The 23033-nt window shown below is 41.4% G+C and overlaps 1 pseudogene; it reads right to left on the reverse strand.

Moving 5' to 3' along the window:
- Window positions 1–7944: 7944 nt before the first annotated feature.
- LOC142440027 (SHC-transforming protein 1 pseudogene) lies at window positions 7945–16183 on the reverse strand (annotated as a pseudogene).
- Between the last annotated feature and the right edge of the window lie 6850 nt (window positions 16184–23033).

Consider the following 23033-nt stretch of genomic DNA (forward strand, 5'->3'; position numbering starts at 1 on the left):
TAAACTCACAGATGGTAATTACCACAATGCTGTAGCTAAAACATCAGAATTTTGACAAGATCAGTGACTACAAAAACGATGGCAGTAACAAGAAGAGCTGTGCTGGAAGCACATGGACAAGCCACATGATTCCAAGTCTCATTATGATGCGGTAATAATGGCATCTCTGACCAGAGTGCATTAGAAAGCTCTAAAAGTAAATTAACATGGAGTGCTCAAACTTGTAGACATAGTAATACATTCAAACTAGGCTTTCAAATATGGTTTTGCTTGTAATAATGAATTACAAGGATATCTTTATAAAATATATTAAAAATTCTGCTGAAAAACTGAACAAAAGTTTATACACAATGATTTTTAGGTCACCCCCCTGACTGTTTCACCTGGAGAGAACCTGCATGCCCCCCTGAGCCTCGTTAGTGCCTTAGTCACCGGTGGTGAAAGTCCCTGGATTTAGATCCTCTAGTGAGAAAGACCTTCCTGGTCCGTGGACACTATCCAAGGCTGAGCAAGCACCATCGTCCCTCTCTTCCACTCACCTTTCTCTTTTGATGGCCCCGTTGAGAAGAGATCATTGCTTGGCATAGACAACTGTAGCATTGGGAAGATATTTATTTGATAACTTGGTGAAATTGTATAGTTTTGTAAATATTTATAGATCTCAAAATACATGATTTTGAGGTGATATAAAAATAACTATAAAAAATCCTTTACAAATAAGGAGATTCTCAAGTGCTTTAAAAATATCCTCAAAATACTATGATAATGAAGAGGCTTGCATATTTAGATATAGACAGAGTTCTTTGTCATAAGATAAATCTCTTTCATTTCTGAAATTGAAATATGTTAACAATAATTTTCTGCAGAAAGATTATTTATTCAATTATTTTACCATGTGTCTCACACTTAGCGAATACAGTGAGAACTTGTGAATGATAGATTCACAGCTGTTTAAGTTTTTGTTTTATATTTTGGACTCTTATTTTGTTTATTTCAAGACAAAAAGAAAGCCTCTTAGAATATAACTCCATATTTAGAGTTCTACAAGTGCCCCAGTGGTACAACAGGTAAATGCTTGACTGCAATATGAAAGGTTGGTGGTTCAAACCCAAGCAGAGGTTCCCTAGAAGAACAGATAGCCTGACCCACTAACACCTTATAACAGCAACTGCTCAATGGCTACTAAGAAAGACATTTTAAAACTCGGTTTAACCATGTTTCAGGACAGAGGTAAGTTAAATAGCTTACCAGAACTAAAGTGACTGTGTACTGCTCCCTATTCAGTTTGACTTTACTGACCATTTTTGTGTGTGTGTATGTGGTGTGTGTGCGTGTGTTTAAGGATGCCATCATTAGAAAGTCCAGTGTTTCGAAATGACAATCAATAAGAAGCCACGGGTCGTTTATCATCAAATTTTAAAAGATTTTTTCAAGTATTTAATAAAATTCAAATGGCAAAATTGAACCCAGCAGGTAAAAACACATTTAATTAACTTTGTTCCCTCCAGAAATTCCAGTCAAATGATAGTAGGGATCTTTTGTGAGGTTATAAAACAGAACAAAGGAAGAGAAGATGGAAGAGAGGCATCCGTGATGTAATATTGGTGAGTAGAGAACAGACGGAAGAGTGAAAACTGACTCAGCAGCTCCTGGAAAGCTGACCGTAGGGAAAGCAAAGACGTGAATGGATTTATACCATGGGACCTCTGAAAAGCTGGGGAGTTGCTGACAAGAGATATCGCAGGAGATGGAAATCAAGAGCTTTTCTTAAAAGTTTTTTTAAAGAAACAACCTGTGTGGTTACATAATCAGTTGTCAATTTGATACTGAAGAATGAAGGCGTGGAATCTAGCCTGTCAATCAGGTTGCAATATGATGACCTCATTTGGATATGCCAAGGAGATAAATAGCTTGCTGGAGGTGAGACACATGCTCACTTCCTGTGAGACATCCCTGTCTAGAAGACACAGAGCTATACTAGAGCCCTGGAACTGAAGGTGGCACGTGGAGATCCTTGCCAGTGCTGAGATGCTTCCACTGCCACTGGATCCACAAGACTTTCTACCCACTGGGATGTGATTTTGCTGCATTTGGTATCATTTCATGTGTTTTGTGAGTTTGAGGAGGAATTTATAGATTGGTATCAGACATATGAGCTATTATTGCACTTATGGACTTGATCTGGACTGGGCTGGGATGTTTTCTCAATATTCATATGCTCTTGTATACAAAGCTCTGTCTTATAGACATATGAGTTTGTTTCTCTAGTCAACCCAGACTAACACACAATCCTTTGGTTCTCTCCTCTGCTCTGTGTAAGGAGCCTCTATTCATACCCTAGGTTTTGTCTGAAGATATGCCCTGTCCTGGGAGACATAAGGCATGTGGGGAGCAGACTGGTTCATTGGGAACAGGGAGATGACGTGAAGATGCATGTAGACACCAGTGTTGTTGCTGATATGACAACTTCCTTTCTCATTATGGATGAGTAATATTCTCTTGGGGTTCCTGGGTGGTGTAAAGGGTTAATGTTCCTGGCCGCTAACAGAGAGTTGGACTTTCCTGTGCCCTTGATGAAAGCCTTGATCATCTACTTCTGACACAACCAGCTGCAGGAAACACTATGGGGCGTAGTTCTATTTTGATGAGCACGCGTTGGAATTGATGGTAACTAGTTAATTGGGTTCTGATATTAGGAAGTGGGGGTGGGGTAGGGAAAAGAACCTGACTCAGGCATATTATTTTGAAATTCCAGAACATTACGTACAAAGAGAATAGTTCCAACATTTAAAAAATGGTTTCATACATCAGATTCGTATAAAGGTTCAAGAATAAAATCACTGGATTTTTGTTTTAATAGCAGGAAGTCAGGTAAGAAAACAAAATAAAAAAGTTGTTTTTTTGTTTTTAAATAAATCATTTTATTGAGTCTCACAAAACTCTTAATAAAAAGGTTTTAAAGATATCCAAGGAGACATGATTTCTAACAAACTGATCTGCATCCAGTCAAATGACGCACATGTTTTGAAATAAACGTATTTTTAAAAAGGCAATAGTCTGAAAAATTATACTACCATATTATCCTGCTCTTTCTGAGGAAACCTTTGAAGCATATGGCTAAAATGAGGAAATGAACCAAGAATGAAGGAGTTCTGGAATCCTGGAAAGACACCCAACAGCAGAGAGAAGACAAGGACCCCCAAGAAGAAGCTTCAAACAAAAGCCTGTCTTCATCAAAACACGCCAATAGGCTACAGGAGAAATTGTTTTCTGGAAGACAACATTGGATACCTAATATTTGAATTATTTTTAGGAGATTTATGATAGAGGTAAGAAAATGGCTTTAGAAATCAACTAATAAAGGACTAAGAACAGAATTATAAAAAGAAAGTATGTCTAGCAAACTATTGTACAGACAAGGAAAATAATAACATATTACATAGGCTCTTCAGGTGAAAAATGAACACTGACCTAACAGATTATATGATTGGATTATTTTGCTCAAAATAATTATGCTTAAAAATATTTTTGCTCAAAAAATTATGTATTTCTGTGGGACTTGTCTCCATTCAGGCAGCAGAGCCCCAAACTGAAAGGTCAAGAAGACACAATTTATGTAAGTTAAACAGGTTAATGAACATTAGTAAGAGAAATAAAGTTGTTAATAGGTCTGAAAATTGCTGCTTTTGGAAATCAGGAAGTAGGAGCCTATGGTAAGGTCAGAGGCATGCATTTTTAAAACAAGAATTAGTTCATCTAAGCTGTTCATGTGTACTTTATATAAAAATAGTCTAAATGAAAAGTAAAACAGGCTGTAAATTCTTTCCAAAGGATGCCTAATTATTTACAATGCGATTTTCACGAACCTTTCATTGTTCTATATGACAAAATGTAACCATAATTAAGAATTAATGTGCATAAATAAACATTTTCATGTACGTCTGTTAGTAAATAATATCCACACGCTGTAACTTTCCCTATCACTTCCACAGACATACGTATGCATGTGGTGTATTTCCTTATTTACTGCGTCTTTTTGGTTAGTTGCCTCACAGTCTTTGGTTCCTAGTTATCCTTATGCATCTAACCAGCATGCAATTGATCAATACTTAGTTTGCATTTCTGTGTATTATGAAAAGCAACAGTCATATCACTTTATTCACATATCTTTATACATATATGTATGTGTTGTATATGTGTGAATACACTCATTCTTGCACATATATTCAAATAACCATCCTGTGATTTTGAAGTTAAGGGTCTAACTTCTTAACCCAATTTGGAAAGCTAACTGAAAAACTCCAAAAATTCCATCAGAAATGCTTACGGTGCACAGAAGGAACGGATAGACAATTCTCATATATCCGTAAAGGCGCAGCTCAAATGCTCCTTCAATGGCAAGTCTTCTCTGGCTTTCTCGCTGAAGAAAAAGTGAACTATCTCCTCCTCGTCCCTAAGGACCTTTGACATCTGTGACACGTGGCTCTGTTTTTGGCCTTCACTCTTCTATTGCCACTGGCAGATCCCAATGCTAAAATCTTGCCAGTTAAGGCGAGAGACTTACCTGAGTATGTCTTTGCTTCCAGGTGCAAACCCAGACTTCCTCCATGAGGTTCCTTCTCTGCGAGCAGGGCTGAGGAGAGGACTGTGGATTGTAAGGCTCCTCCTCAGATAACTCGCCACCTGGATGAAAAGGGCCATTTCCATTGGAAGGTGATGCGGGCAGGCACACCTTCCCTTGAGTGTTTGATATGTCACTGTTCATGACCGTTGCTTTGGAAATGAAGGTGACGGATTTTTCGGTAAAATTACGTTGGTGCAAAAAGTAATGAAGAAAAATACGTCACACTTGCATCATATTTCACACTGCATAGAATAATTTGGCTGTAGGAAGAGGGAGGGATATGGAGATTTGGTAAAGAAACTTGTCTTTTGCATCCTGTACCAATCTTGCTCTACTCACTGACTAACTGGGTTTTTTTATTAGGTTTAAATAACACTAGATGACAACATTTTATTATTTTAATGGCTGGAAGATGTTGTTGTTAGATTCCCACTCATGACTATCCCATGTGTGCAGTCCATAATGTTATTGTAACAGGCTTTTTCCAATCAGTCACATGTAAATACAGAACTCACAATAATTACTTGATGAACCATTAGTCCTCTTCTCTAATAACAAAATTTATTCAGCACTGCAGCATTCAGATGCACGCTCTAACATGTTTATTTCTTAATTTCTGTTGAATTCCAGGGAAAGGCTAGGATGAGTCATCATGGAAAATTAGATTCAACTGAATCTGTTTAATAGAGAATGGGGTAGGACCGCGGAAAGCAGAAAACACTGGGGGAAATGTACTGTCTACCAGTTTAATATAGCGATAAAATTCTCCAGCACAACCCATTGACTCAGGTATTATCACTGCACATTCTGTAACTGAGCAGTGGAGTATGACAACAGAGCTTTTAGAAGAGCGATGTGGGTTTTAGATTATAAATAGAAATATTGACTCATAAATATCAAGTCATTTGAGGGGTACTCACCTCCCTAAGAAGTTATTCATATGAATAACCATATTCAGACTTGTTGACATTTCATTATTCAGTTTTCTGGCTGAAAATGTGCTGTCCTGTCTTTGTCTGAACATATGCCTGTCTATTTATACTTAGTCCTGAGCAGAAAACATATTATGGAAAATAGTATAATTAAAACACATTTTTCTTTAAAGAAAGTTCTATTCTTTTGGAAAAGGTGATTTATAAAACTTGATGCTTTTGTAATTAATGAATTAATCTGTAGCTCCTCTTCTGTGTTAGTGAGTCTCTGATTGCTTATGTATTCTGAGTAGACACTACTAATTTAAAATACACAACCTAATCATCCCATTTCCCTTGCTTTGGGAGCCTTGCTCTCCCAGTTAACCATTCATCATTACCTTTAAATTGCTGTAGGCAAGCAGAAAAGGATTTCTTTCTTTCTTTGTTAAAAAAAGACATTTTCTAACTATATTTTCACAGAAAAGAAAATTAATAGATGTATAAAAGACTCCCTGAGAACTTTTGTGGCCACTGTGATTTAGAATGCTATTGAAATTGTAAAACTTAAAAAAAATGAAATAAGAGAAACAAAAAGATTAGGTTAAAGAAACCTGCACTCTTGCATTTGGAAATCCTTCTGTGATGAGAAAGAGAAAAAGAACACACACACACACACACACACACACACACACACACACACACACACACACACACACACACACTAGAAATCAGACTCCGAAGCACAGAGCTTCAGAACCGACAGCTTCTCCGGGACAGGTCTGTTCATCTCCATCATCTAGCTCACGTGATTGCTGTCGATGGAGGTAAACAAAGACATATTCATCCCAGTCTTATAAAAGACAAATAAATTCAAACAGTCATGAAATAATGTTGATAGTCATCCGATTGCACAGAGAGATTTGGTGATAAACCATGAGAGCAAAAGTTGGGGGGAACAGCACCCCAGCTGTGTAGACTCTTGGGAATGTTAGCTGATAAAACTTCCATAGAGCCCAACCTGGAGATATTGCCAACACTGGAAGTGCTCATATTCTTGACCTAGGAATTCTGCTTTAAAATGTTTATTTTGCAGAAAATGTCCCCCTGTGTAAGAATATTTACTATGCTTCTTTTTGGAGAAACATAAACATGTATTGTAGAGATCCGATTCAATAAATTATGGTACATTGATGTCCCTGAACGGTATGTCTAGTGCATAGGCTTGGCTGCTAACTGATGAAATATTGTTGGTTTGACTCCACCCAGCGCTACCACGGGGGGGTGGGGGTGGGGGGGAGTTTGATGATCTCTCGTCAGTAATCATTCAGCTGCCACCTATTGCCAAAAATCAGCTACTGAGAAGTCTATGAAGCAAATGGTTTAAAGTTTGTCGCATCAACTCAATGGACTTCAACTCAATGACAGTGACTTTGGTTTTTTGAGTTCACATCCAAGAGATATTTATAATTGCAAGGTAGTACAAAAGGGTGGAGAACTACCATTCCTGTTTGCTTTCTTCTTTCTTCTTTCTTTCTTTCTTTCTTTCTTTCTTTCTTTCTTTCTTTCTTTCTTTCTTTCTTCATACATGCATTTGTAAAGGTATGCATTCGTAGGATACTGCTGAAAGGCTATGTGTGTCTCTGGCTACAGAAGCTGCTTTGAGGAGGGAGGCCTTAAGCAGACTAAGTGAAGTCCTAGCATCTACCTTTTTTCATTGGGGGAGAGAGAAAGTGTGGCATTGTTCTATAGGAAAGACCCAAAACTCAAACATATTTTACAGGAACTCTTTACTAAATCTCAAAGAGGACAAAGACAAGGCAAAGACAAAAATGAATCATCTAGGTGATGGAGGTCCTCAACATAAGGCCATCTTGGTGTCCAGAGGAGTCACGGCCAGGTGACTGCTTACAGAGGACACGGACCACAGAGACATGGCTACAAAATCATGAAGGGCGGTGGATGCGTCTATCACAGCCCAAGCTGGGACTACAGAAGTAGGACAGGGATCAGGTTATTATAATGAAGTGTTCTTACCTTGAGGGGCTACTTGGTAGAGGCCCACTGTCTGTCTGCTACTTTAATACTAAACATATAAATAGATGTACATAGAGCTATTTCCCTACCATTATATATAAATATATTTACATCTATTTGGGGAAAAGCAAGGCTCTGCCTGAGTCTCCTGACTTAAATCCTCTCGGTCAGCGGCTGAGCTCGTGCCCACGCTACCGGCAGCTCTAACCCAAGGCCGCAGCCACAGAGCCAGAGGGTCGCAGAGTCATAGAACAGGGCAGGCGGACTGAGGGCGTCCTTAGGGAGATGGCATCCTGGGGGTTCACAGTTTCCACTCCACAGGCTGCTGGAGACAGAGTGCGCTGCCCGCGGAGATGATGGGCAAGTGATTGTTCAGTGGGTAGCTCTTCTGAACCACACCCTCAGGGCCCAGCAGGAGCAGGAGCTGGGGCTACCCACTCTGCAGGCGCGGTGGGGCTCTCCTGAACCAGCCAATCCGCGGCCGCCTGCCCGCTCGGCTTGCCCTGGAACCGGGGCTCCCCTCAAGTCACAGAGATCCCGAGGCTCACTGCCATTGACAGCAGGGTTGCGGGGCCCGACCCCCACTTGCCGTGCCTTGCCTAGGTTCTGGGCGTGGATGTAGAGAAGGATTATCAACGAGCTCTCAACCTGGGCCAGTTGGCGGAGCTGGCATCTGTTTCTGGACTTCTGGGTCTCCCCACACAGCCTGTAGCCCCTCTGGCAGCGGAGCCCCACAGGTGGCTGAGGGTCTGAGTACTGGGTGGTGTAGGCAGAGCAGCCCCTGGGGTGTCTCCCTCCTGAAGCCTCAGTCCACGCGCCCCCACCTCTGAGAGCGGGCTTCTAGCCCTGGAAGTCTTTACAGTACTGATGGTCAGGCGGCTCTTCCTCCTCCCCATCCCAAGCTGAGGCATCAAAGGCAGCCATTGTTGGTCCCCGGCCTGGCCAGTGGTGCCGATGCCATCCTGGGACAGCCCTTCAGGACACTCGAAGATGTGGCAGGCTCTCTAGTTCACGGGGTCTTTGGCAACATAGGCGACATTCTGCTATAGATGGACTTCGTGTGGTGGTTGGCGATGATCTGTTTGCAGTCAGCTTCCATGAGGTTGAGGCTGCTGGGGTAGAGGCTGTATTTAAGCCTCTATACATGTCCTTTTCCTCCGAGGTCTTTCCCCTATTTCCTTTCACTTTCCTTTTGGCCCGCCTTCATTTGAGTCCAGTAATTCCTCTTGGCTACATTGCCCTTGTTCGAGCCCCATCAGGCATCCTATAAGCTCCGTCCTGTAAGCTCCTGGCCATCGCTAAACAAGTTCCCTGGTCTCTGGCTTGGTAGACGTTCCACTTCTTTTCCTCCACCTCCCCCTGTCCCCTGTCCCTCTGGAACAGTTGGTCCCATTGTTTTCTCCTCCTGATTGTTTATCCTGCCAATCTTATCTAGATAGACCTGCAGAGACAAGAAGCACAAAATCAAAACAGAGCAAAACAAAGCAACAAAAGAAAACATAAAAACCAAAACACCAGCAACAACAAAAGAAGTCAGAAAGGGGCCATGATTGAACTATTGAAGATTAGAAAACTTTACAAGCTCCTTTGGGGGTATGCCTACTCTGATACCCCAACATTCAAGAGGAGAGCTATACAACTCTCTGGTTGTGAGACCTCTTTCTCTGGGCTGGCCAGGGGAGTCATAGCAAACCCATTGTGCATGACCACAGCTTTTTACATAGCTGGTCAATGGCCAGAAAGCACTCAGTGGCGGCTGAATTTATATGAGGATTCAAAATGGACTCAGTGCTTCCCCTGCAAGCCTTAGCCTTCTGTAAAGCCAGTGGTCAGAATTTCAGTTCTAGCACACTATGCTTAAAAACAACGTTTTTGAACTGAGCTAAGACTTAAAACAAAAAAAGAAGAAGCAAAACAGTAATCTCACTTGAATGGGTCACGTTCGAATTGGTACCTGTGCTCAAACCTGTCAGGGTCATGCAGAAAACTGGGAAACAGCTGGGATGGAGCAAATGTGGTCCCATGAATAACTCTAGAAATAATGATAATAGCGGACCATTTTTTTAAGAGTTTACAGTGTGTGAGACGCCGTTCTAAGCATTTTTACTTGTACTAACCTCCATAATCTTTACAACATTCCTAGGAAGTAGCTCCTATCATCACCCTCATTTTACAGATGATGTACTTGAGAGAGAGAGAGAGAGAGAGAGAGAGAGAGAGAGAGAGAGAGAGAGAGAGAGAGAGACTGAGGACCTGCTAAGATCATGAAGCTATTACATGTCTTCCCTTAATTTCAGCAGTCACAGGATTGCGCTGAGCAAAGCAGAGAGCTCCCTCCATTCCCAGCAGCTTTATCATGATATACGTGACCACGTGACCATATACGTGAGCGGCGGAATCCGCAATGCGGTACAAAGGATAGTCTCCCGTCCATCCTTTGGCTCATTCTCAACTAGGAATGCCTATTTTTACTATTATGAATTTTCAAATCTTTTCAGAGACCGTGTGGTTACCGCTGAAGCTATTGAATTCCTTTGATATCGAAAGGCTAAACACACAAAAAAAGGAATAAATACGTGATATGCCAGGAAAATGCAAAAGGGAGGATAGGGGGGTTTCAATGTTATTATCAGAAAAAGTAAGATGTATCCAAAGTCATGGAAAAGATGAAATATTGCAATTCTATAGTGAAAAGATCACACTTGAATGTTTAATCATTAAATAAATAGAGGAAATATATACAACAGAGGATTTAAAAAATAACATGCACATTTTTCTTTATTCTGTTTCAATATAAAGTGCTTTTTGGCTTCTATTTTTAATTTTAACAACTCCCCCATCCTCCAATTTTTTTTATTGGGAGGTAATTCAGATATCATAACATCCCATAGTTCAATCACATCAAGCAGTATTGCACAATTGCTACCACAATCAATTTCAAAACATTCTTTCTTCTTGACTCCTTGATACCATCTCCCCTTTAGCCCCCACCTTCCCCACTGTACCCCCTAGGAACCCTTATTCTACTTGCTGCCTCTAGAGGTTCATCAATCCTGGGTTTCATATACCGAAAAACAAAAATATATAACAGAAATTCAGGAGGGCTATTCCCAATAACAAAACACATCAAAGCTAACAGTTTAATCAACATATAGTTCCCATACCATGCAATTCAAGGATTTGAATATCTTCGAAGAGTTGTGCAATCAATACTCATTGCAACTAATTTTAGAACATGTTCTTTATTCTCATACTCATTATAGTGGCTTCCCATGTCTCCCCAAGCTTTCTTCCCATAACCCTAAGAAATTATTAACCCAGGTACTGATTTCATAGAGTTACCTATCCCGGATTTCAGATAATGAAAACCATACCCCAAACTTCCACAACAATAACAAAATAAAACATAAAAGACCCTCAATACAAAAGAAAGCAGAAAACAATAAAAATTGGAACCAATTAAAATGAGTCAAAAGGGTGAAAATTTTTAGCCTAACTACATCTGTAATAATCTAGTTTTCAATGAACTTTGGCTGATAGCAAGGCAATTCATATTCTTGGTCAAATATCAGACAGGATTCAGCAGAAGGTTAATCCATGTGGGAACTCTATAATAGAAGTTGACATTCACTATCATGCATTGTTGTTCCTTGTTGTTATTGTTGCTGTTTGAGTCAGTTCTGACTCATAGTGAACCTATCTACAACACAACAAGACTGTCGTGTCCTGCACAATCTTCACAATTGTTCTTTTTTAAAAAAATATATATATAAAGAACAATAAATAAATATATATATGTATATATGTATGTATATATGTATGTGTATTTATATATATTGAGCCCTTTGTTGCAGCCATGGTGCCAATCCACCATGTCTTGCTCTTTTATGCTACCCCTCTACTTTGCCTGTTGTGATGGCTCTTGACTTTACAATGCTCTTTGTTTGACAGCAAGCCTATTCACATCCCTGGACGATGGCCAGAGGAGATTCACCCGAGGCTCAATCCTAGAGACCCTGCAAAACGGATTTCAGGTCCCTACTGTCATCCACTGTCTTCTGCAAAGCAGGCGTTCCGAATGTAAGCTCTGATTCGGTTCCCTTCTCCAGATTTGAATTTTATTATTTGAATCCTTGAATTACCAGGCCAGTGTCCTTCTTCAGTATGTGTTTGGTTGACACTTTACTTTGCTGCTGCTTGTTGTAAGATACGTCTTTAAGATCTCAGAGTGTATTCTTTCTAGTAGATGGGCACCATCTGATTTCTTCACCACTTTTTATAATAGCACTCACATCTTCAGTGATTTCTTCATGGGGGTGAGTGTCAAGTAGGGCCATGGCAAAAGAAATATATAGATTTGGGAGTTATGGTTAGGATTAAACTTGAGCTCCAAATCCATGTCTCTCTGCTTCACTTTAGTCACATTGTCATAATTTTACAATAAGGAATATTATAAACGATCTTTGTTGTGCATGAGTATTACTGAAAGTTTTACCCTCTCCCCAACCTTCATTATACATGTAAATGAAGTGTTCAGTCAAGAAGTGATGTACTATAGTCTGAAAAGATGGCTTATATAGGTATAATTTCCCCTTCTTAATAGAGTTTTATACTTTATGCTATTGCCTAAACTAATGATAACATCAATAGGATTGCCCCCTGTCCTCTCTTTGTAATGACCTTTTGCTTTCTTCATGTATGATGTTCTTAATGTCATCCCATAGCTCATCAGGTAATCTGTCATTGATGGTTAATGAGTCCAATCTGCGCTTCATTCATTCTCTAAAATCAGGTGGGATAGTCCCCAGGTCATATTTTGGCTATCGTGGACTTGTTGCTTCAATCTGAACCTACATATGAGCAATTAAAGATCTCTTCCGAGTCTGCCTCTGGCCTGGTGTTAGCTGCTGATATTGAACTTCTCCAGTGTTTCTTACCATAGATATAGTCAGTATGATTTCTGTATATTCCATCTGGAGAAGTTCACATGTACATTCACCTTTCATGTTGTTGAAAAAAATGGTATTTTGCAGTGAAGAAGTTTGTCTTGCAAAATTCTGTCATGTAATCTCCAGATTTATTTCCATCACCAAGATGATATTTTCCAATGATTCCTTCCTCTTTGTTTTAATCATCAATAATTACCATGATATCTAGATGCATGCTTGATCAATTTCAGACTGAAAACACTGGTAGAATTATTCAATTTTTGCATCACTAGCTTTAATGGTTAATGCATACATATGCATAAAGGTTTTATTGATTCAATTTCCTTGTATGCAGATAGATATTATCCTACCCCAGAGAGCATTGTACTTCAAGATACATTTTGAAATGTCCTTTCTGACAATGAGTGGAACCCATTCCTCTTGATTTTGCTGTTCTCCCCACTTGCAACCACCCTGAGTCCCATGTCCCCACCTAGAAGAACCTGAATTACTCCTTGTGCCTAAGGCAGCTCTCATGAACCTGAGTCATGGGCCACCTGGCTTCCATGATCCAAGGCCTCTAACCTCCTCCTGCCAACTGGTGCTCCTACCTCTGGCACCTTGGTCACCAACACATCCCAGTCCACACTGGCCTGTCCTCTCGATCTGAACCACCCAAGGACATCTCTCCCCTTTGAGGCAGGCCAGCATTGCCCCTCATTAATCTACTCTTATAGTCCCAGAGGGGAGTGGGACTCTGCCCTGCCTAGCCCCCATCTCTGCTGCCCTAGAAATTAGTGTTGTGAATGCATGTGAAATCCAGAGTGCCCCCACCTATCCTGTCCCCCACCTGGTGCCCACTTATATTATGCCCTCTTCCTCCTCTCTCCCTCCCTATCTACTTCTTCACAGAAGTACTGGGCCTGAGGGGCAGAGGTGTTGGCAAGAGGAAACCCTTTCCTGTTGACGTGAGAAGAGAGGGACAGTTGGGGGGGTCCCCCTTCTCCAGTCATCCCAGTGCCTCCAAACTCCTGACCCCTTCTCAATTGATGTTGGAGCCTCCTCTTCCCATCCGTCACACACCCCTCGGTGCATCCTTGGTGATAATTTTTGTAGCTTTGGGAGTAAATGGCAATTCTCTTGGGAGTTCCCCCACCCTGGCAACAAATGTGTATGCTTTTCTGATTCGGCCAATACCAATTTTATTTCAGCCAACTAACACCTAAAGTATAGACCTTCAGGCATTCCATTTTTTTCAACTTTCAGTTTTCCTAGATTCATACTTCACACATTTCAAGTTCCCACGATTAGTGGAAGATTGCTACTCCTTCTCATTTTGAATTGTGCCCTCTCCTCAGGGCTCCGAAGGCTTTTCTCCCACAGGCTGTACTCAATCTAAGTGATCGAGTCCACTCTGTTTTGAGACGGCAGCTTTTCCGCAGTCGGATTTGAATGTCTTCTGACTCGAGGCACCATGTCTACCGTGGCTGGCAGCGTTCTGTGGCTCTTCGTGAGATCTTCAGTACCTGGCAAAGCCGTGCCGATGTCTTGGGGCTTCTGTCAGTGTTAGCTCTGAAATGCACTGCCTTTTCCTTCTTGTTTGTTCTCCGTCTGGAGGTTTTCCTGAGACCTGCTCCCTTTGGTGGGCCTGGTGCTAAGAGAAATGCCAGTGACAGCTTCCTGAAAACCATCTGCACACAAGGCGCCCATGAATATGAATTCATTAAAAAGTCATGCAACTTAGGGATGCTGGTGCTTATGTGACAGCGTAACCCCTCCCCTCATATACTCTCTTGATGATAAACTAGGTTAATTTCTTAGGTAGCAAAAGATATCAAATGCTTTGATGATAGCAGCAAGTGTGCTTAGAGGGATGAACAGTAGGATGCTTAGGGAGGAAAAAGAGAGATTGCTAACAAAGAAACTGGAGTCATGCTACAGGGTGCTGTCAATCTTGGAGGTAGAAAGATATGCTTGTCTTGTAGCTCTCTCACCCTGAGGCTGCACCTAAAAGAGTAGAGTGGAATGTCTTAATACATCTTACAAGCAGGACCTGATAAAACCATTAGGGGAACCAAATGACTGGCAGCTTGGGTTCAGGCCCATGGAAAGAAGCAGCAAGAGGCTGAGGGGTAGGCAGAAGGAATACAGGGCCACAAGGATGATCTCATTTTCCTATTTGTTTATCACTAGGATTTTTTAATGGAATTTCCCAGTTTTGTGTTTTTTTTTCCATTTTAAAATTAGATGGCTTACCTCTGATTTTCATTCATAAATATTTATATTTAATTTATTAACTATATTTAGGATGGTCTTTATGATGTCTGGCATCCTATTTTATTAAGCAAACTGTAATAACTCCTAAATCCGAAGATGCAGTCTTTTTCCTTCAAAATAGAACTCCTCCTCTCTTCCTCAGCCCACTCATTGGGCTGGTCGTCCATATTTCCCATACTCCCTGTAGCGCTCTGTGCTAGCCTGTGTGTGCTTGTCTCCGCCTCCTACTTCCGAGCACCAGCCAGAGGGAAAGACATAATCCTAGTTGCCTTGATCAATAATAGACATGGGCTATGGCCATTTTTGTGCCAGACTCCCCCCCACCCACCCACTTTTACTATTTCTTATCTCTGGGGGGCAGTGCTGTTTCAATGGCAGAAGGATCAATGCCAAGGAGGGGATCTGGTTCATGAACTTATGCACAGCCACCACCTACCTCCCAGTGAAGGACTGTGGGGTGCTCTGAGGAAGAGCACGTTTCCGCCTAGGAAGAAAGCCCTGATAGTTCAGGTCGTGTGTTACTCAGTGCGCTGCGATCGGCATGGCTGGCAATTCAAACACACCAGGAGCTCCGTGGGAGGGAGAGGAGGCTCTCTGCTCCTGTAAAGTCTCACAGCTTTGGAAACCCATAGGAACCATTCTTAACCGTCCTCTAGGGTCACTATGTCTCAGAAGTTTGGTTGGAATCTACTTCTGAATATTAGCTCATGAAAACCTAATGGATCACCACTGTTTAGTCTGCAAGCAGTCCTGGAGATGGCCCGGGGCCAGGCAGAGTTTTGTGTTTTTGTCTGTGTTCCTGCCATAAGTCAGCTTGATGCCTATAAGAGTAACCCACACTTACTCAACCCACGTGCTCATTGGCTGAGCAGCACATGAGTGAAAGTAAAATCATATCAACCTTCCTCTTTGTGACTCTCCTCTTGGGAGTCTCCACCTTGTCACCACTCCACCCTGTTGCCAGGCTCTCAGCTGGTCTCTTTGAAGTAGCATTTGTCACCCAAATGAAGTAGAGTGGTGTTCCTAGGACCCTGCAGCCCTCGTTGTTGGTTTGTTGTAAGTACACATGCATGGTGGGGCAGAAAACGCACTGGCCACAGCCAGTCTAGAGCACCCTGAGAGAAGATGGACCATGTGACCAGCATGTTAGGCCGGCAGCATGCTAGGACCAGTAACACTGGTTTGCTGAGTGAGTGCCTGCAAAGCCTCTGTGTGGTGTTGGCGTGTCCGAGCACCCTGAGGCCCCCTTGCCCAAAGTTCCTCGGTGGTAGGGGCAGCAGCAGCTCCAGGCTCAGGTCATGACAATCAGGGCCTTGAAGGCCAACTGCCACAGCACAAAGGACTTCTTTTGCACTGTGAGACTTCACCTGCCCGTGCTCCACGTGGGCCTGCACCAACAGCCGCATGGGCACTGGGAAGCTGGTGCTCTGGCTTCTTGCTGCCCCACATGAAGCTGATCTGGCCGCTGGGGCAGGTGGGGAGGGTACAGTAGGTTCCTTAAGGAGCCATGACTCTCCCATTTTATACTTAAGCCTCTGGTATCATCAAATTGAATCTATCTCACAGATTTGTTTCCTGTAAGCCAGGTTTCCTGGGAAGGCTATTGTCTTCTTGGAACACTGTTTGTACGTTCCTCATCTTTTTTCTTTCTCTCCCCCTGCTATATACTTCTATCAGACCTTTCCTGTTTCCCAGGTATACCTGAGTGTATCTGAACCCCCAGGAAAGGAGAAGCGAGTTATTTCTCAGGAGTACCATTCGGTCTCCAGGCAACTGAATTTCCCAGTTGTTCATGAGTGATGCCCAGGCCATACGTGAACTCTTAGCAGTGGACACAATTGCACTCATGCTGAGAATCACATGAGACAATCTTAAAATAAATTTTTATCTTTCAAGTCTTTTCCCTTTCCTGACCTGTGCCAACTGGTACTTGACTTATTTCATATAATGTAACACAGATTCATTTATAAAATGTTTTTGCCAGGTTTCCCTAGATACTCTTAGCAACGAGCTTCTTACAAATTTTACTCACTTGAAGACTTAAAGAGACATCATTCCATTAAAAGGAGAAAAGAAAAGAATTGACTATATGGTGCCTAGGGAGTCAAACAATACCATGATTACTCCTGTTAGACCTCTTTCTCCATTTATTTATGTCTGATTTTGGAATGACTATCTCCAATGGGCTTGATTCTGGGAAAGTTACACTCTGTCATTACCATTTCAAGGACAGGAGAGAATGACTGGGATTCAGCTGACCATGGAGTCCCCTTCCTGCATGCATTTATGTTAAAGCTCCAGACAGGCTTCTTTGTGTTGCAATTCTCTCCATTTCAATAGGACATGCTAGTGTCCTAAAGGCATCCAGAAGTAGTAAGTCCAGAGGGGCCACATGATCTTCTGGTGGCAGAAAAGGCAACAGAGTTATTTGACCAAGGGCCAGCATATCAGAGTTCACAGATCCTTGTTAGCAATTGACACTTGGTGAGATTAACCTGTGTTGGGGACATTTAACTACAAGCCTGAAGTGGTCCTTGCAGGTCTTATAGCTTTGTTGATTGGGGTGTATAGGTTCTCAAATGATATCTCGTGAGAAATTAGTGCTTTATCCACAGTGTACTTAATAAATGCCACATAATAGATTGCACAACTCCTCAGACGTCTCTTAATGTTTTCTTCATGTTTAGAGGAAGATTGTGGTAAATTCTTGGAGAAATTCAAATTTTTTCTCTCCTGTAACTCTAAAGCTGAGGGAAGGAATCTCTGCCTTTATTTTTCTCCAGGATATATTTTTATCTTTCCTCATTTCTCTCCTTACCTGTTTCTCTTTCACATATCCATACATATGACTTAGATTTTCATTTATTTTTTTCCTTCCCCCAGGACATTCACTATACTTAAGATGAATCCGGACCCATTTTATCCATTCAGAACAAATATGAGGTATTTATATGGTCTTTCTTTTGCTGTCTAGCTATATAAGATAGGCAGGATAAGCAGTTCCATGGAGACAGTGACAGGACCGATGGTTCCGGGGGATAGTGGGGGTAGGATGGGGCAAGGCAGAAGGAAGTGAATGGTGATCAATAATGACAGGGACAAGGAAGCAGCAAGGGTTATAAAATTGATGGTGAAACAGGTGCAGCGTTCCTGGTTGTGTGTGTTTGACCAATCAAAAAGTGTCTGAGAGGATTTACTGAGTGGTAAATGATGAGTAAGCATGATAGTGGAGCAGGAGGAAAGAAAAAGAGGAAGGAAGAATAATGTGAAAGTTATATATAGGTATCAGTATAGATATGTATATATGTAAATGTATAAATATATAAGTGCAGGTGTATTTGTCTATACATGTACATATATGTAAATAAAACAAAGAAGCAGATGGACTTCAGGCCTCTACTAAAATTTTATCTAAGTACAAGAACAGTTTGTTCTACTAATGTGGCATTATATGAGACTTACCTTCCTGACATGATTGCTGAAGACAAAATGGGTGCATAAGGAAATGAAGTGGAGAAAGCTGATGGTGCCTAGCTATTAAAAGATACAACATCTGGGATCTTAAAGGCTTGTACTTAAACAAGAAGCCAGCTAGCAGGGAAGCAACAAAGTCCACATACAAGAAACACATCAGCCTATGTGATCATGAGGTGTCTCCAGGAAAAGGTATCAGACGTTTAAAACCAAGCAACCAAATAGATATAAAGGAACAAGGACATAGTTGAGACTGAAACCCCACCTATGAGATAATTGGACAGGCCTTCTCAGAAGGGCCACACAGGGATAATAAAACCAGTTTGTGGCAAAGCACTGATGAAAGACATAATTATCCTTTGGTTCTTTAATATTTCCTCCCCCTACTATTAAGTCTTATGTTTTACCTCATTAATATTGTTAGACTTACATATGATCATTTATATAATTAAGATCCTTTGATTCAGGAATGCCAGGATGGATAAGCAACAGGAGTAAGGACCCCCTAGTTGAGCAGTTGAAAATGGAGGACGGGGCTGCGCACCGGGAGGAAGGCTGGGAAAGCACAGAGGCCCCTCCTGTCGGTCCCGGGTCTTTTGGTACCAAGATGAGAGATTGGAGATGGAGACGCGGAACAGAGATAGAATTTAGCCAGGAATGTGAACTTGAGAGAGATTTTATCAAGGCATGGAAAGAACTCCCGGGAGGGAAGGGAGAGCAGAGAAGGATGGGGCATCTTGATCCTCCAGGGCAGGTTCAGAGACCCAACGAGTTAGGTCAGGGAAATCGCGCCTGGCAGTGAGGCAGTGGGACATATGTAGGGCTTGAGCGAAGGACATATGTACTGACAAGGGGGAGGAAGGCCTTCTGGTGCTGCGTTGCAGGGTCTGGTTCAGGATGTGGTCTGTGAGTAAATCGTCCCAGAACACTGAGGGAAGGGGCTGTGCAGGCCCCGCTTGGAGAGGTAAGCTCCTTGGAATGCTGGAGGCAGGGACTGCACAGTCCAGCAGGCTGTCTTTCAGGAGAGCTGGGGGAGCTTGATCCAGACTTAGCCCAAACAATAGTTATGGAAAGGGAGGAGGGGAAGGAGGAGAAAGGGGAGTGGATAGAAATGATGACTGTATAACCCCACTCTAGGGGAGCAAATAACAAATTGTAGGTGAATGGATATATTGGATAGGCAAAGATATGGCTATAATATATATATGTAATAAAATACTAATATATAACAGTAACAGTAAGGATTCCTGAGGGAAAGGGTGGTAGAGAGAATCTCATATCAAAGAGTTCAGGAAGAAATAAAATGATTTTGAAACTGATTATAGTAGCAATTGTACAATTATGCTCAATCCATTTGATTTATGGAATGTTATGACATCTGTAACAGCGCCCAATAAAATGATTTTTTTAAAAATCCTAAGCAAAGATAGCAAACATAGTTTTGAACCCTGGCTCTGCCACTAACTGATCATGTGACCTGCAAGGTAAAGACTCTCTTTTCCAGCATCTGTTCCCTGCAGGTCCAAGTAGTCGTTGCCCCACACTGAGAACACGGCGTGTTCTTCCCATAGCTGCTGACGCATGCTGCCTCTCTCTGTGGGAGGATGGCTTTTCTAGCTCTATTTCCTTCATAATGAGCCTGATGAGTGCAGTGGGCTCCTGGTTGGGTTGCCAAGTGCAAGCTCAGATGCTCCTCTGAGCAAAGAGGAGGCTTTCAATTCTCATGAAGATCTCCAGTCTGGGGAATGCACAGGGGCACCTCTATGCTGTCCTTTCGGGTTGCCAGGAATTGAAACAACTGTATGGCCGTGAGGTGAGTTTCTTTATGCTCGAGCAGGGGACTCGCTTCAGCCAATGCAATGTGGGCAGAGGTTTGAAGAGCCACCTATGTTTCCATTACTGGTCTTTTCCTCCTGGACAAGACTGGTATGTTTCAGACAGGAGTTGTTTCTTCAGTCTTGACCTGGGAATACAGAAGAAGATATGGAGGGGAGACACAACTGATCCATAAGGTGAGTGGGAAGAACAAAGTCAACTAATACCAACACAACCCTTACTGCTTTACACCGCCACAACTGCATTGCGCTTCAGCCCAAAGTAATATAGACACTTCCTAGTCTGTAACTGTGATGAGCCCTGGTGTGGCAGTGGTGACCCAAAGGTTGCTAATTGCAGAGTTGGCTGTTCCCAAACCATCAGCTGCTTCTTGGGAGAATGATGGGGCTTTGTACTCTCTTACAGAGTTATTGTTTTGAAATTCCACAGCGGCAGTTCTACTCTGTCCTATAGGGTCGCTCTGAGTCTGCATTGACTTGATGGCAGTGAGTTTGGTCTTGGGGAGCCTGTAAAATGGGAATCCCTATTCTGTTGAGTTTAATCCAAGGCCTAATGACCCTGTAGGCTAGAGTAAAGTTGCCCCTGTGAGTTTTCAAGGCTCTCACCACCAGGAAAGTAGACTACCACACATCTTGCTCCCACTGAGTGGCTGGACCATCAAAGCACTCACCTCTTTGGGGAGCAATCACTTAATACGTGTCGGATCACCCATTTTTGCAAAGATAAGGTCAATACAGTAAGAAAATGTATATGAATCTCTGGAATTGGAACAAGACTCGATGATGTTAGCTTAAAGGTTGCAAGAACAATATTAAAAGGATGCTGGAGATAAATAAAGAGATACATTTCTAACTGACTCTCCCTCCAGGTCTACACCTATAGATCAATTGATGGGCCAAGAGAAGGTATTTTTCTTCTGAAATCATCTTTTCTTTTTCCTTCCTAATAAAATATCTATGTATAATTCAAGTCACAATTCTAATTTCTCTTCCTCTGTAGAGTTTTACCCAACTCTGTCCTTATGCAAAGTCAATTGTTAACTGATAGCCATAATGGTATTGCGTTATCAATGTTTACATACTGACTTTTCTACTAAATTGTGCAGTCTCTTAGAGTAGAAGAATATTATTATTATACTAGAATTATTGTACATTCCAGCAACCAGAAATCAATGGGATAAGTAGAAATTATAGTGGAGTCTCATCATACAAACATTTTTAATTTATGCCAACAGATATCAAAATGTGGCATGACTCTATTATCTGGTGCAACATGAAATACATATAGTAACATGCATTCAAGTTACTAGGTTTAATAGTTCATTGAATGGAGTAAATACTGCAGGCAAGAAGAATGCTTCAGAATTTTTCAGCCATATCCATTCATCACTGGGAAATAGAAGCAGAATGTTTTGAATGCCTTAGTACTTTCAAAAAGATTATTAAAGAACTTTATTGACGTAAAAATGGACATGCAGTAAATGTAACTTGTCCAATGCACACAGAACAGACACATATTTAGATTGCACAATTTGTAAAGTTTCAACACATAGATAAGTTATTTTCCACAAATAGAATGCCCATGTAAATAACACCTATCACGGGTCAAAATAATAGGGTTATGTAACAAACCAATGTCCTTGCATAGCAAACCCATACACACCCTGTATGTCCTGCATATCTTGTGGCATTTCCAGAAATTAATTTTGGCCTTTTTATCCTCGTCTATCCTTCTGAAAATGTTACAACAGAGGTATAGAGTATGATCAAGAAGTCCTGGATTATGTTTGGTAGTATGCAGGTAATCAGAACATAAATAAGTGGAATTCTGGGTTTGCTCTGGAGCACTAGGAGTTTGGGCCAGAGACCAGTGGGGTTCCTTAAAGCTGTTCTGTACGTAGGTACGTTTTGCTGTAGACAAGTAGAAGGTTGGATAGAGCTCTGCCTGCCAGACTGGCACAGATTGAAAATGAACTGATCCTGAAGCAGAAAAGTGGTTGGGCACCGTTGGCCTAGTAACAAGAGGCCTGCGGTGTCGGACCCACGTGGAGCTGGGCATCCAGACGGTTCAGGTGTGGTGGTATGCAATGCTATTGAAACCATCACCTCTATTAGGCAGAGAACATGTCAACTACCATCAGAATTGACTTGTGTGCTGTCATAATCCTCAATTCTCCCCAAAGATGGTGAAGGTCAATATTGCTTGGCAAAACAAGGTCAGGGACCAACTGTGGAAGTGCCCATCAATTACTCATATGTAAGTCCAAGGTGCAGGTGAAGAAAAATTTAAAAAGCTCACAAAAGTAAACATATGACCTTGAATATATCCAACCTGAATTTGAAGAACAACTCAATAATAGGTTTGACTCATTGAACACCAGTGACAAAAAAAATAACCCTTATGAACTGAGGGATGATATTGAGAATATCATATATAAGGAAGAAAAAGGTCACTGAAAAAAGAAATAATCAAAATGGTATCAAAAGAGGCAGAACCTTTACCTTGAACATATGATATGATAGTTAAATATCATATAATATTTTGATAGGAAAAATATGATAAAAGAAATGAACAGAACATTTTAAAGTACATCTTAAGTACAAAAGGTTAAGTATTACAATGAAATACACAAAAACCTGGAGTTAAAAAGGCAGAAAGAAAAACAGCATATCTTGAGTTGAAATAACATGAAAAATTCAAGCCTCAATTTATAATATTGAAGGATTTCAAGTGCTAAATATGATTGGCAAGAAACATTAAAATATTTTTGTATGTGAAATCCAGGACAGGCAGATCAACAGAGATAGTAAATGGATTGGTTGTTCCTTGTGGCTACAGCAGAGGAGGAGATTGTAGGGAATGGGAAGCTAGTACCAAGTACAAAAATGAAGAAAATGTTCTAAAACTGATGGTGGGAGGGGGCGAGTGTGAGGCAGTTGCATCAAG

The sequence above is a fragment of the Tenrec ecaudatus genome, chromosome 2 (genome assembly GCF_050624435.1).
Source record: "Tenrec ecaudatus isolate mTenEca1 chromosome 2, mTenEca1.hap1, whole genome shotgun sequence".
Classification (NCBI taxonomy): domain Eukaryota; kingdom Metazoa; phylum Chordata; class Mammalia; order Afrosoricida; family Tenrecidae; genus Tenrec; species Tenrec ecaudatus.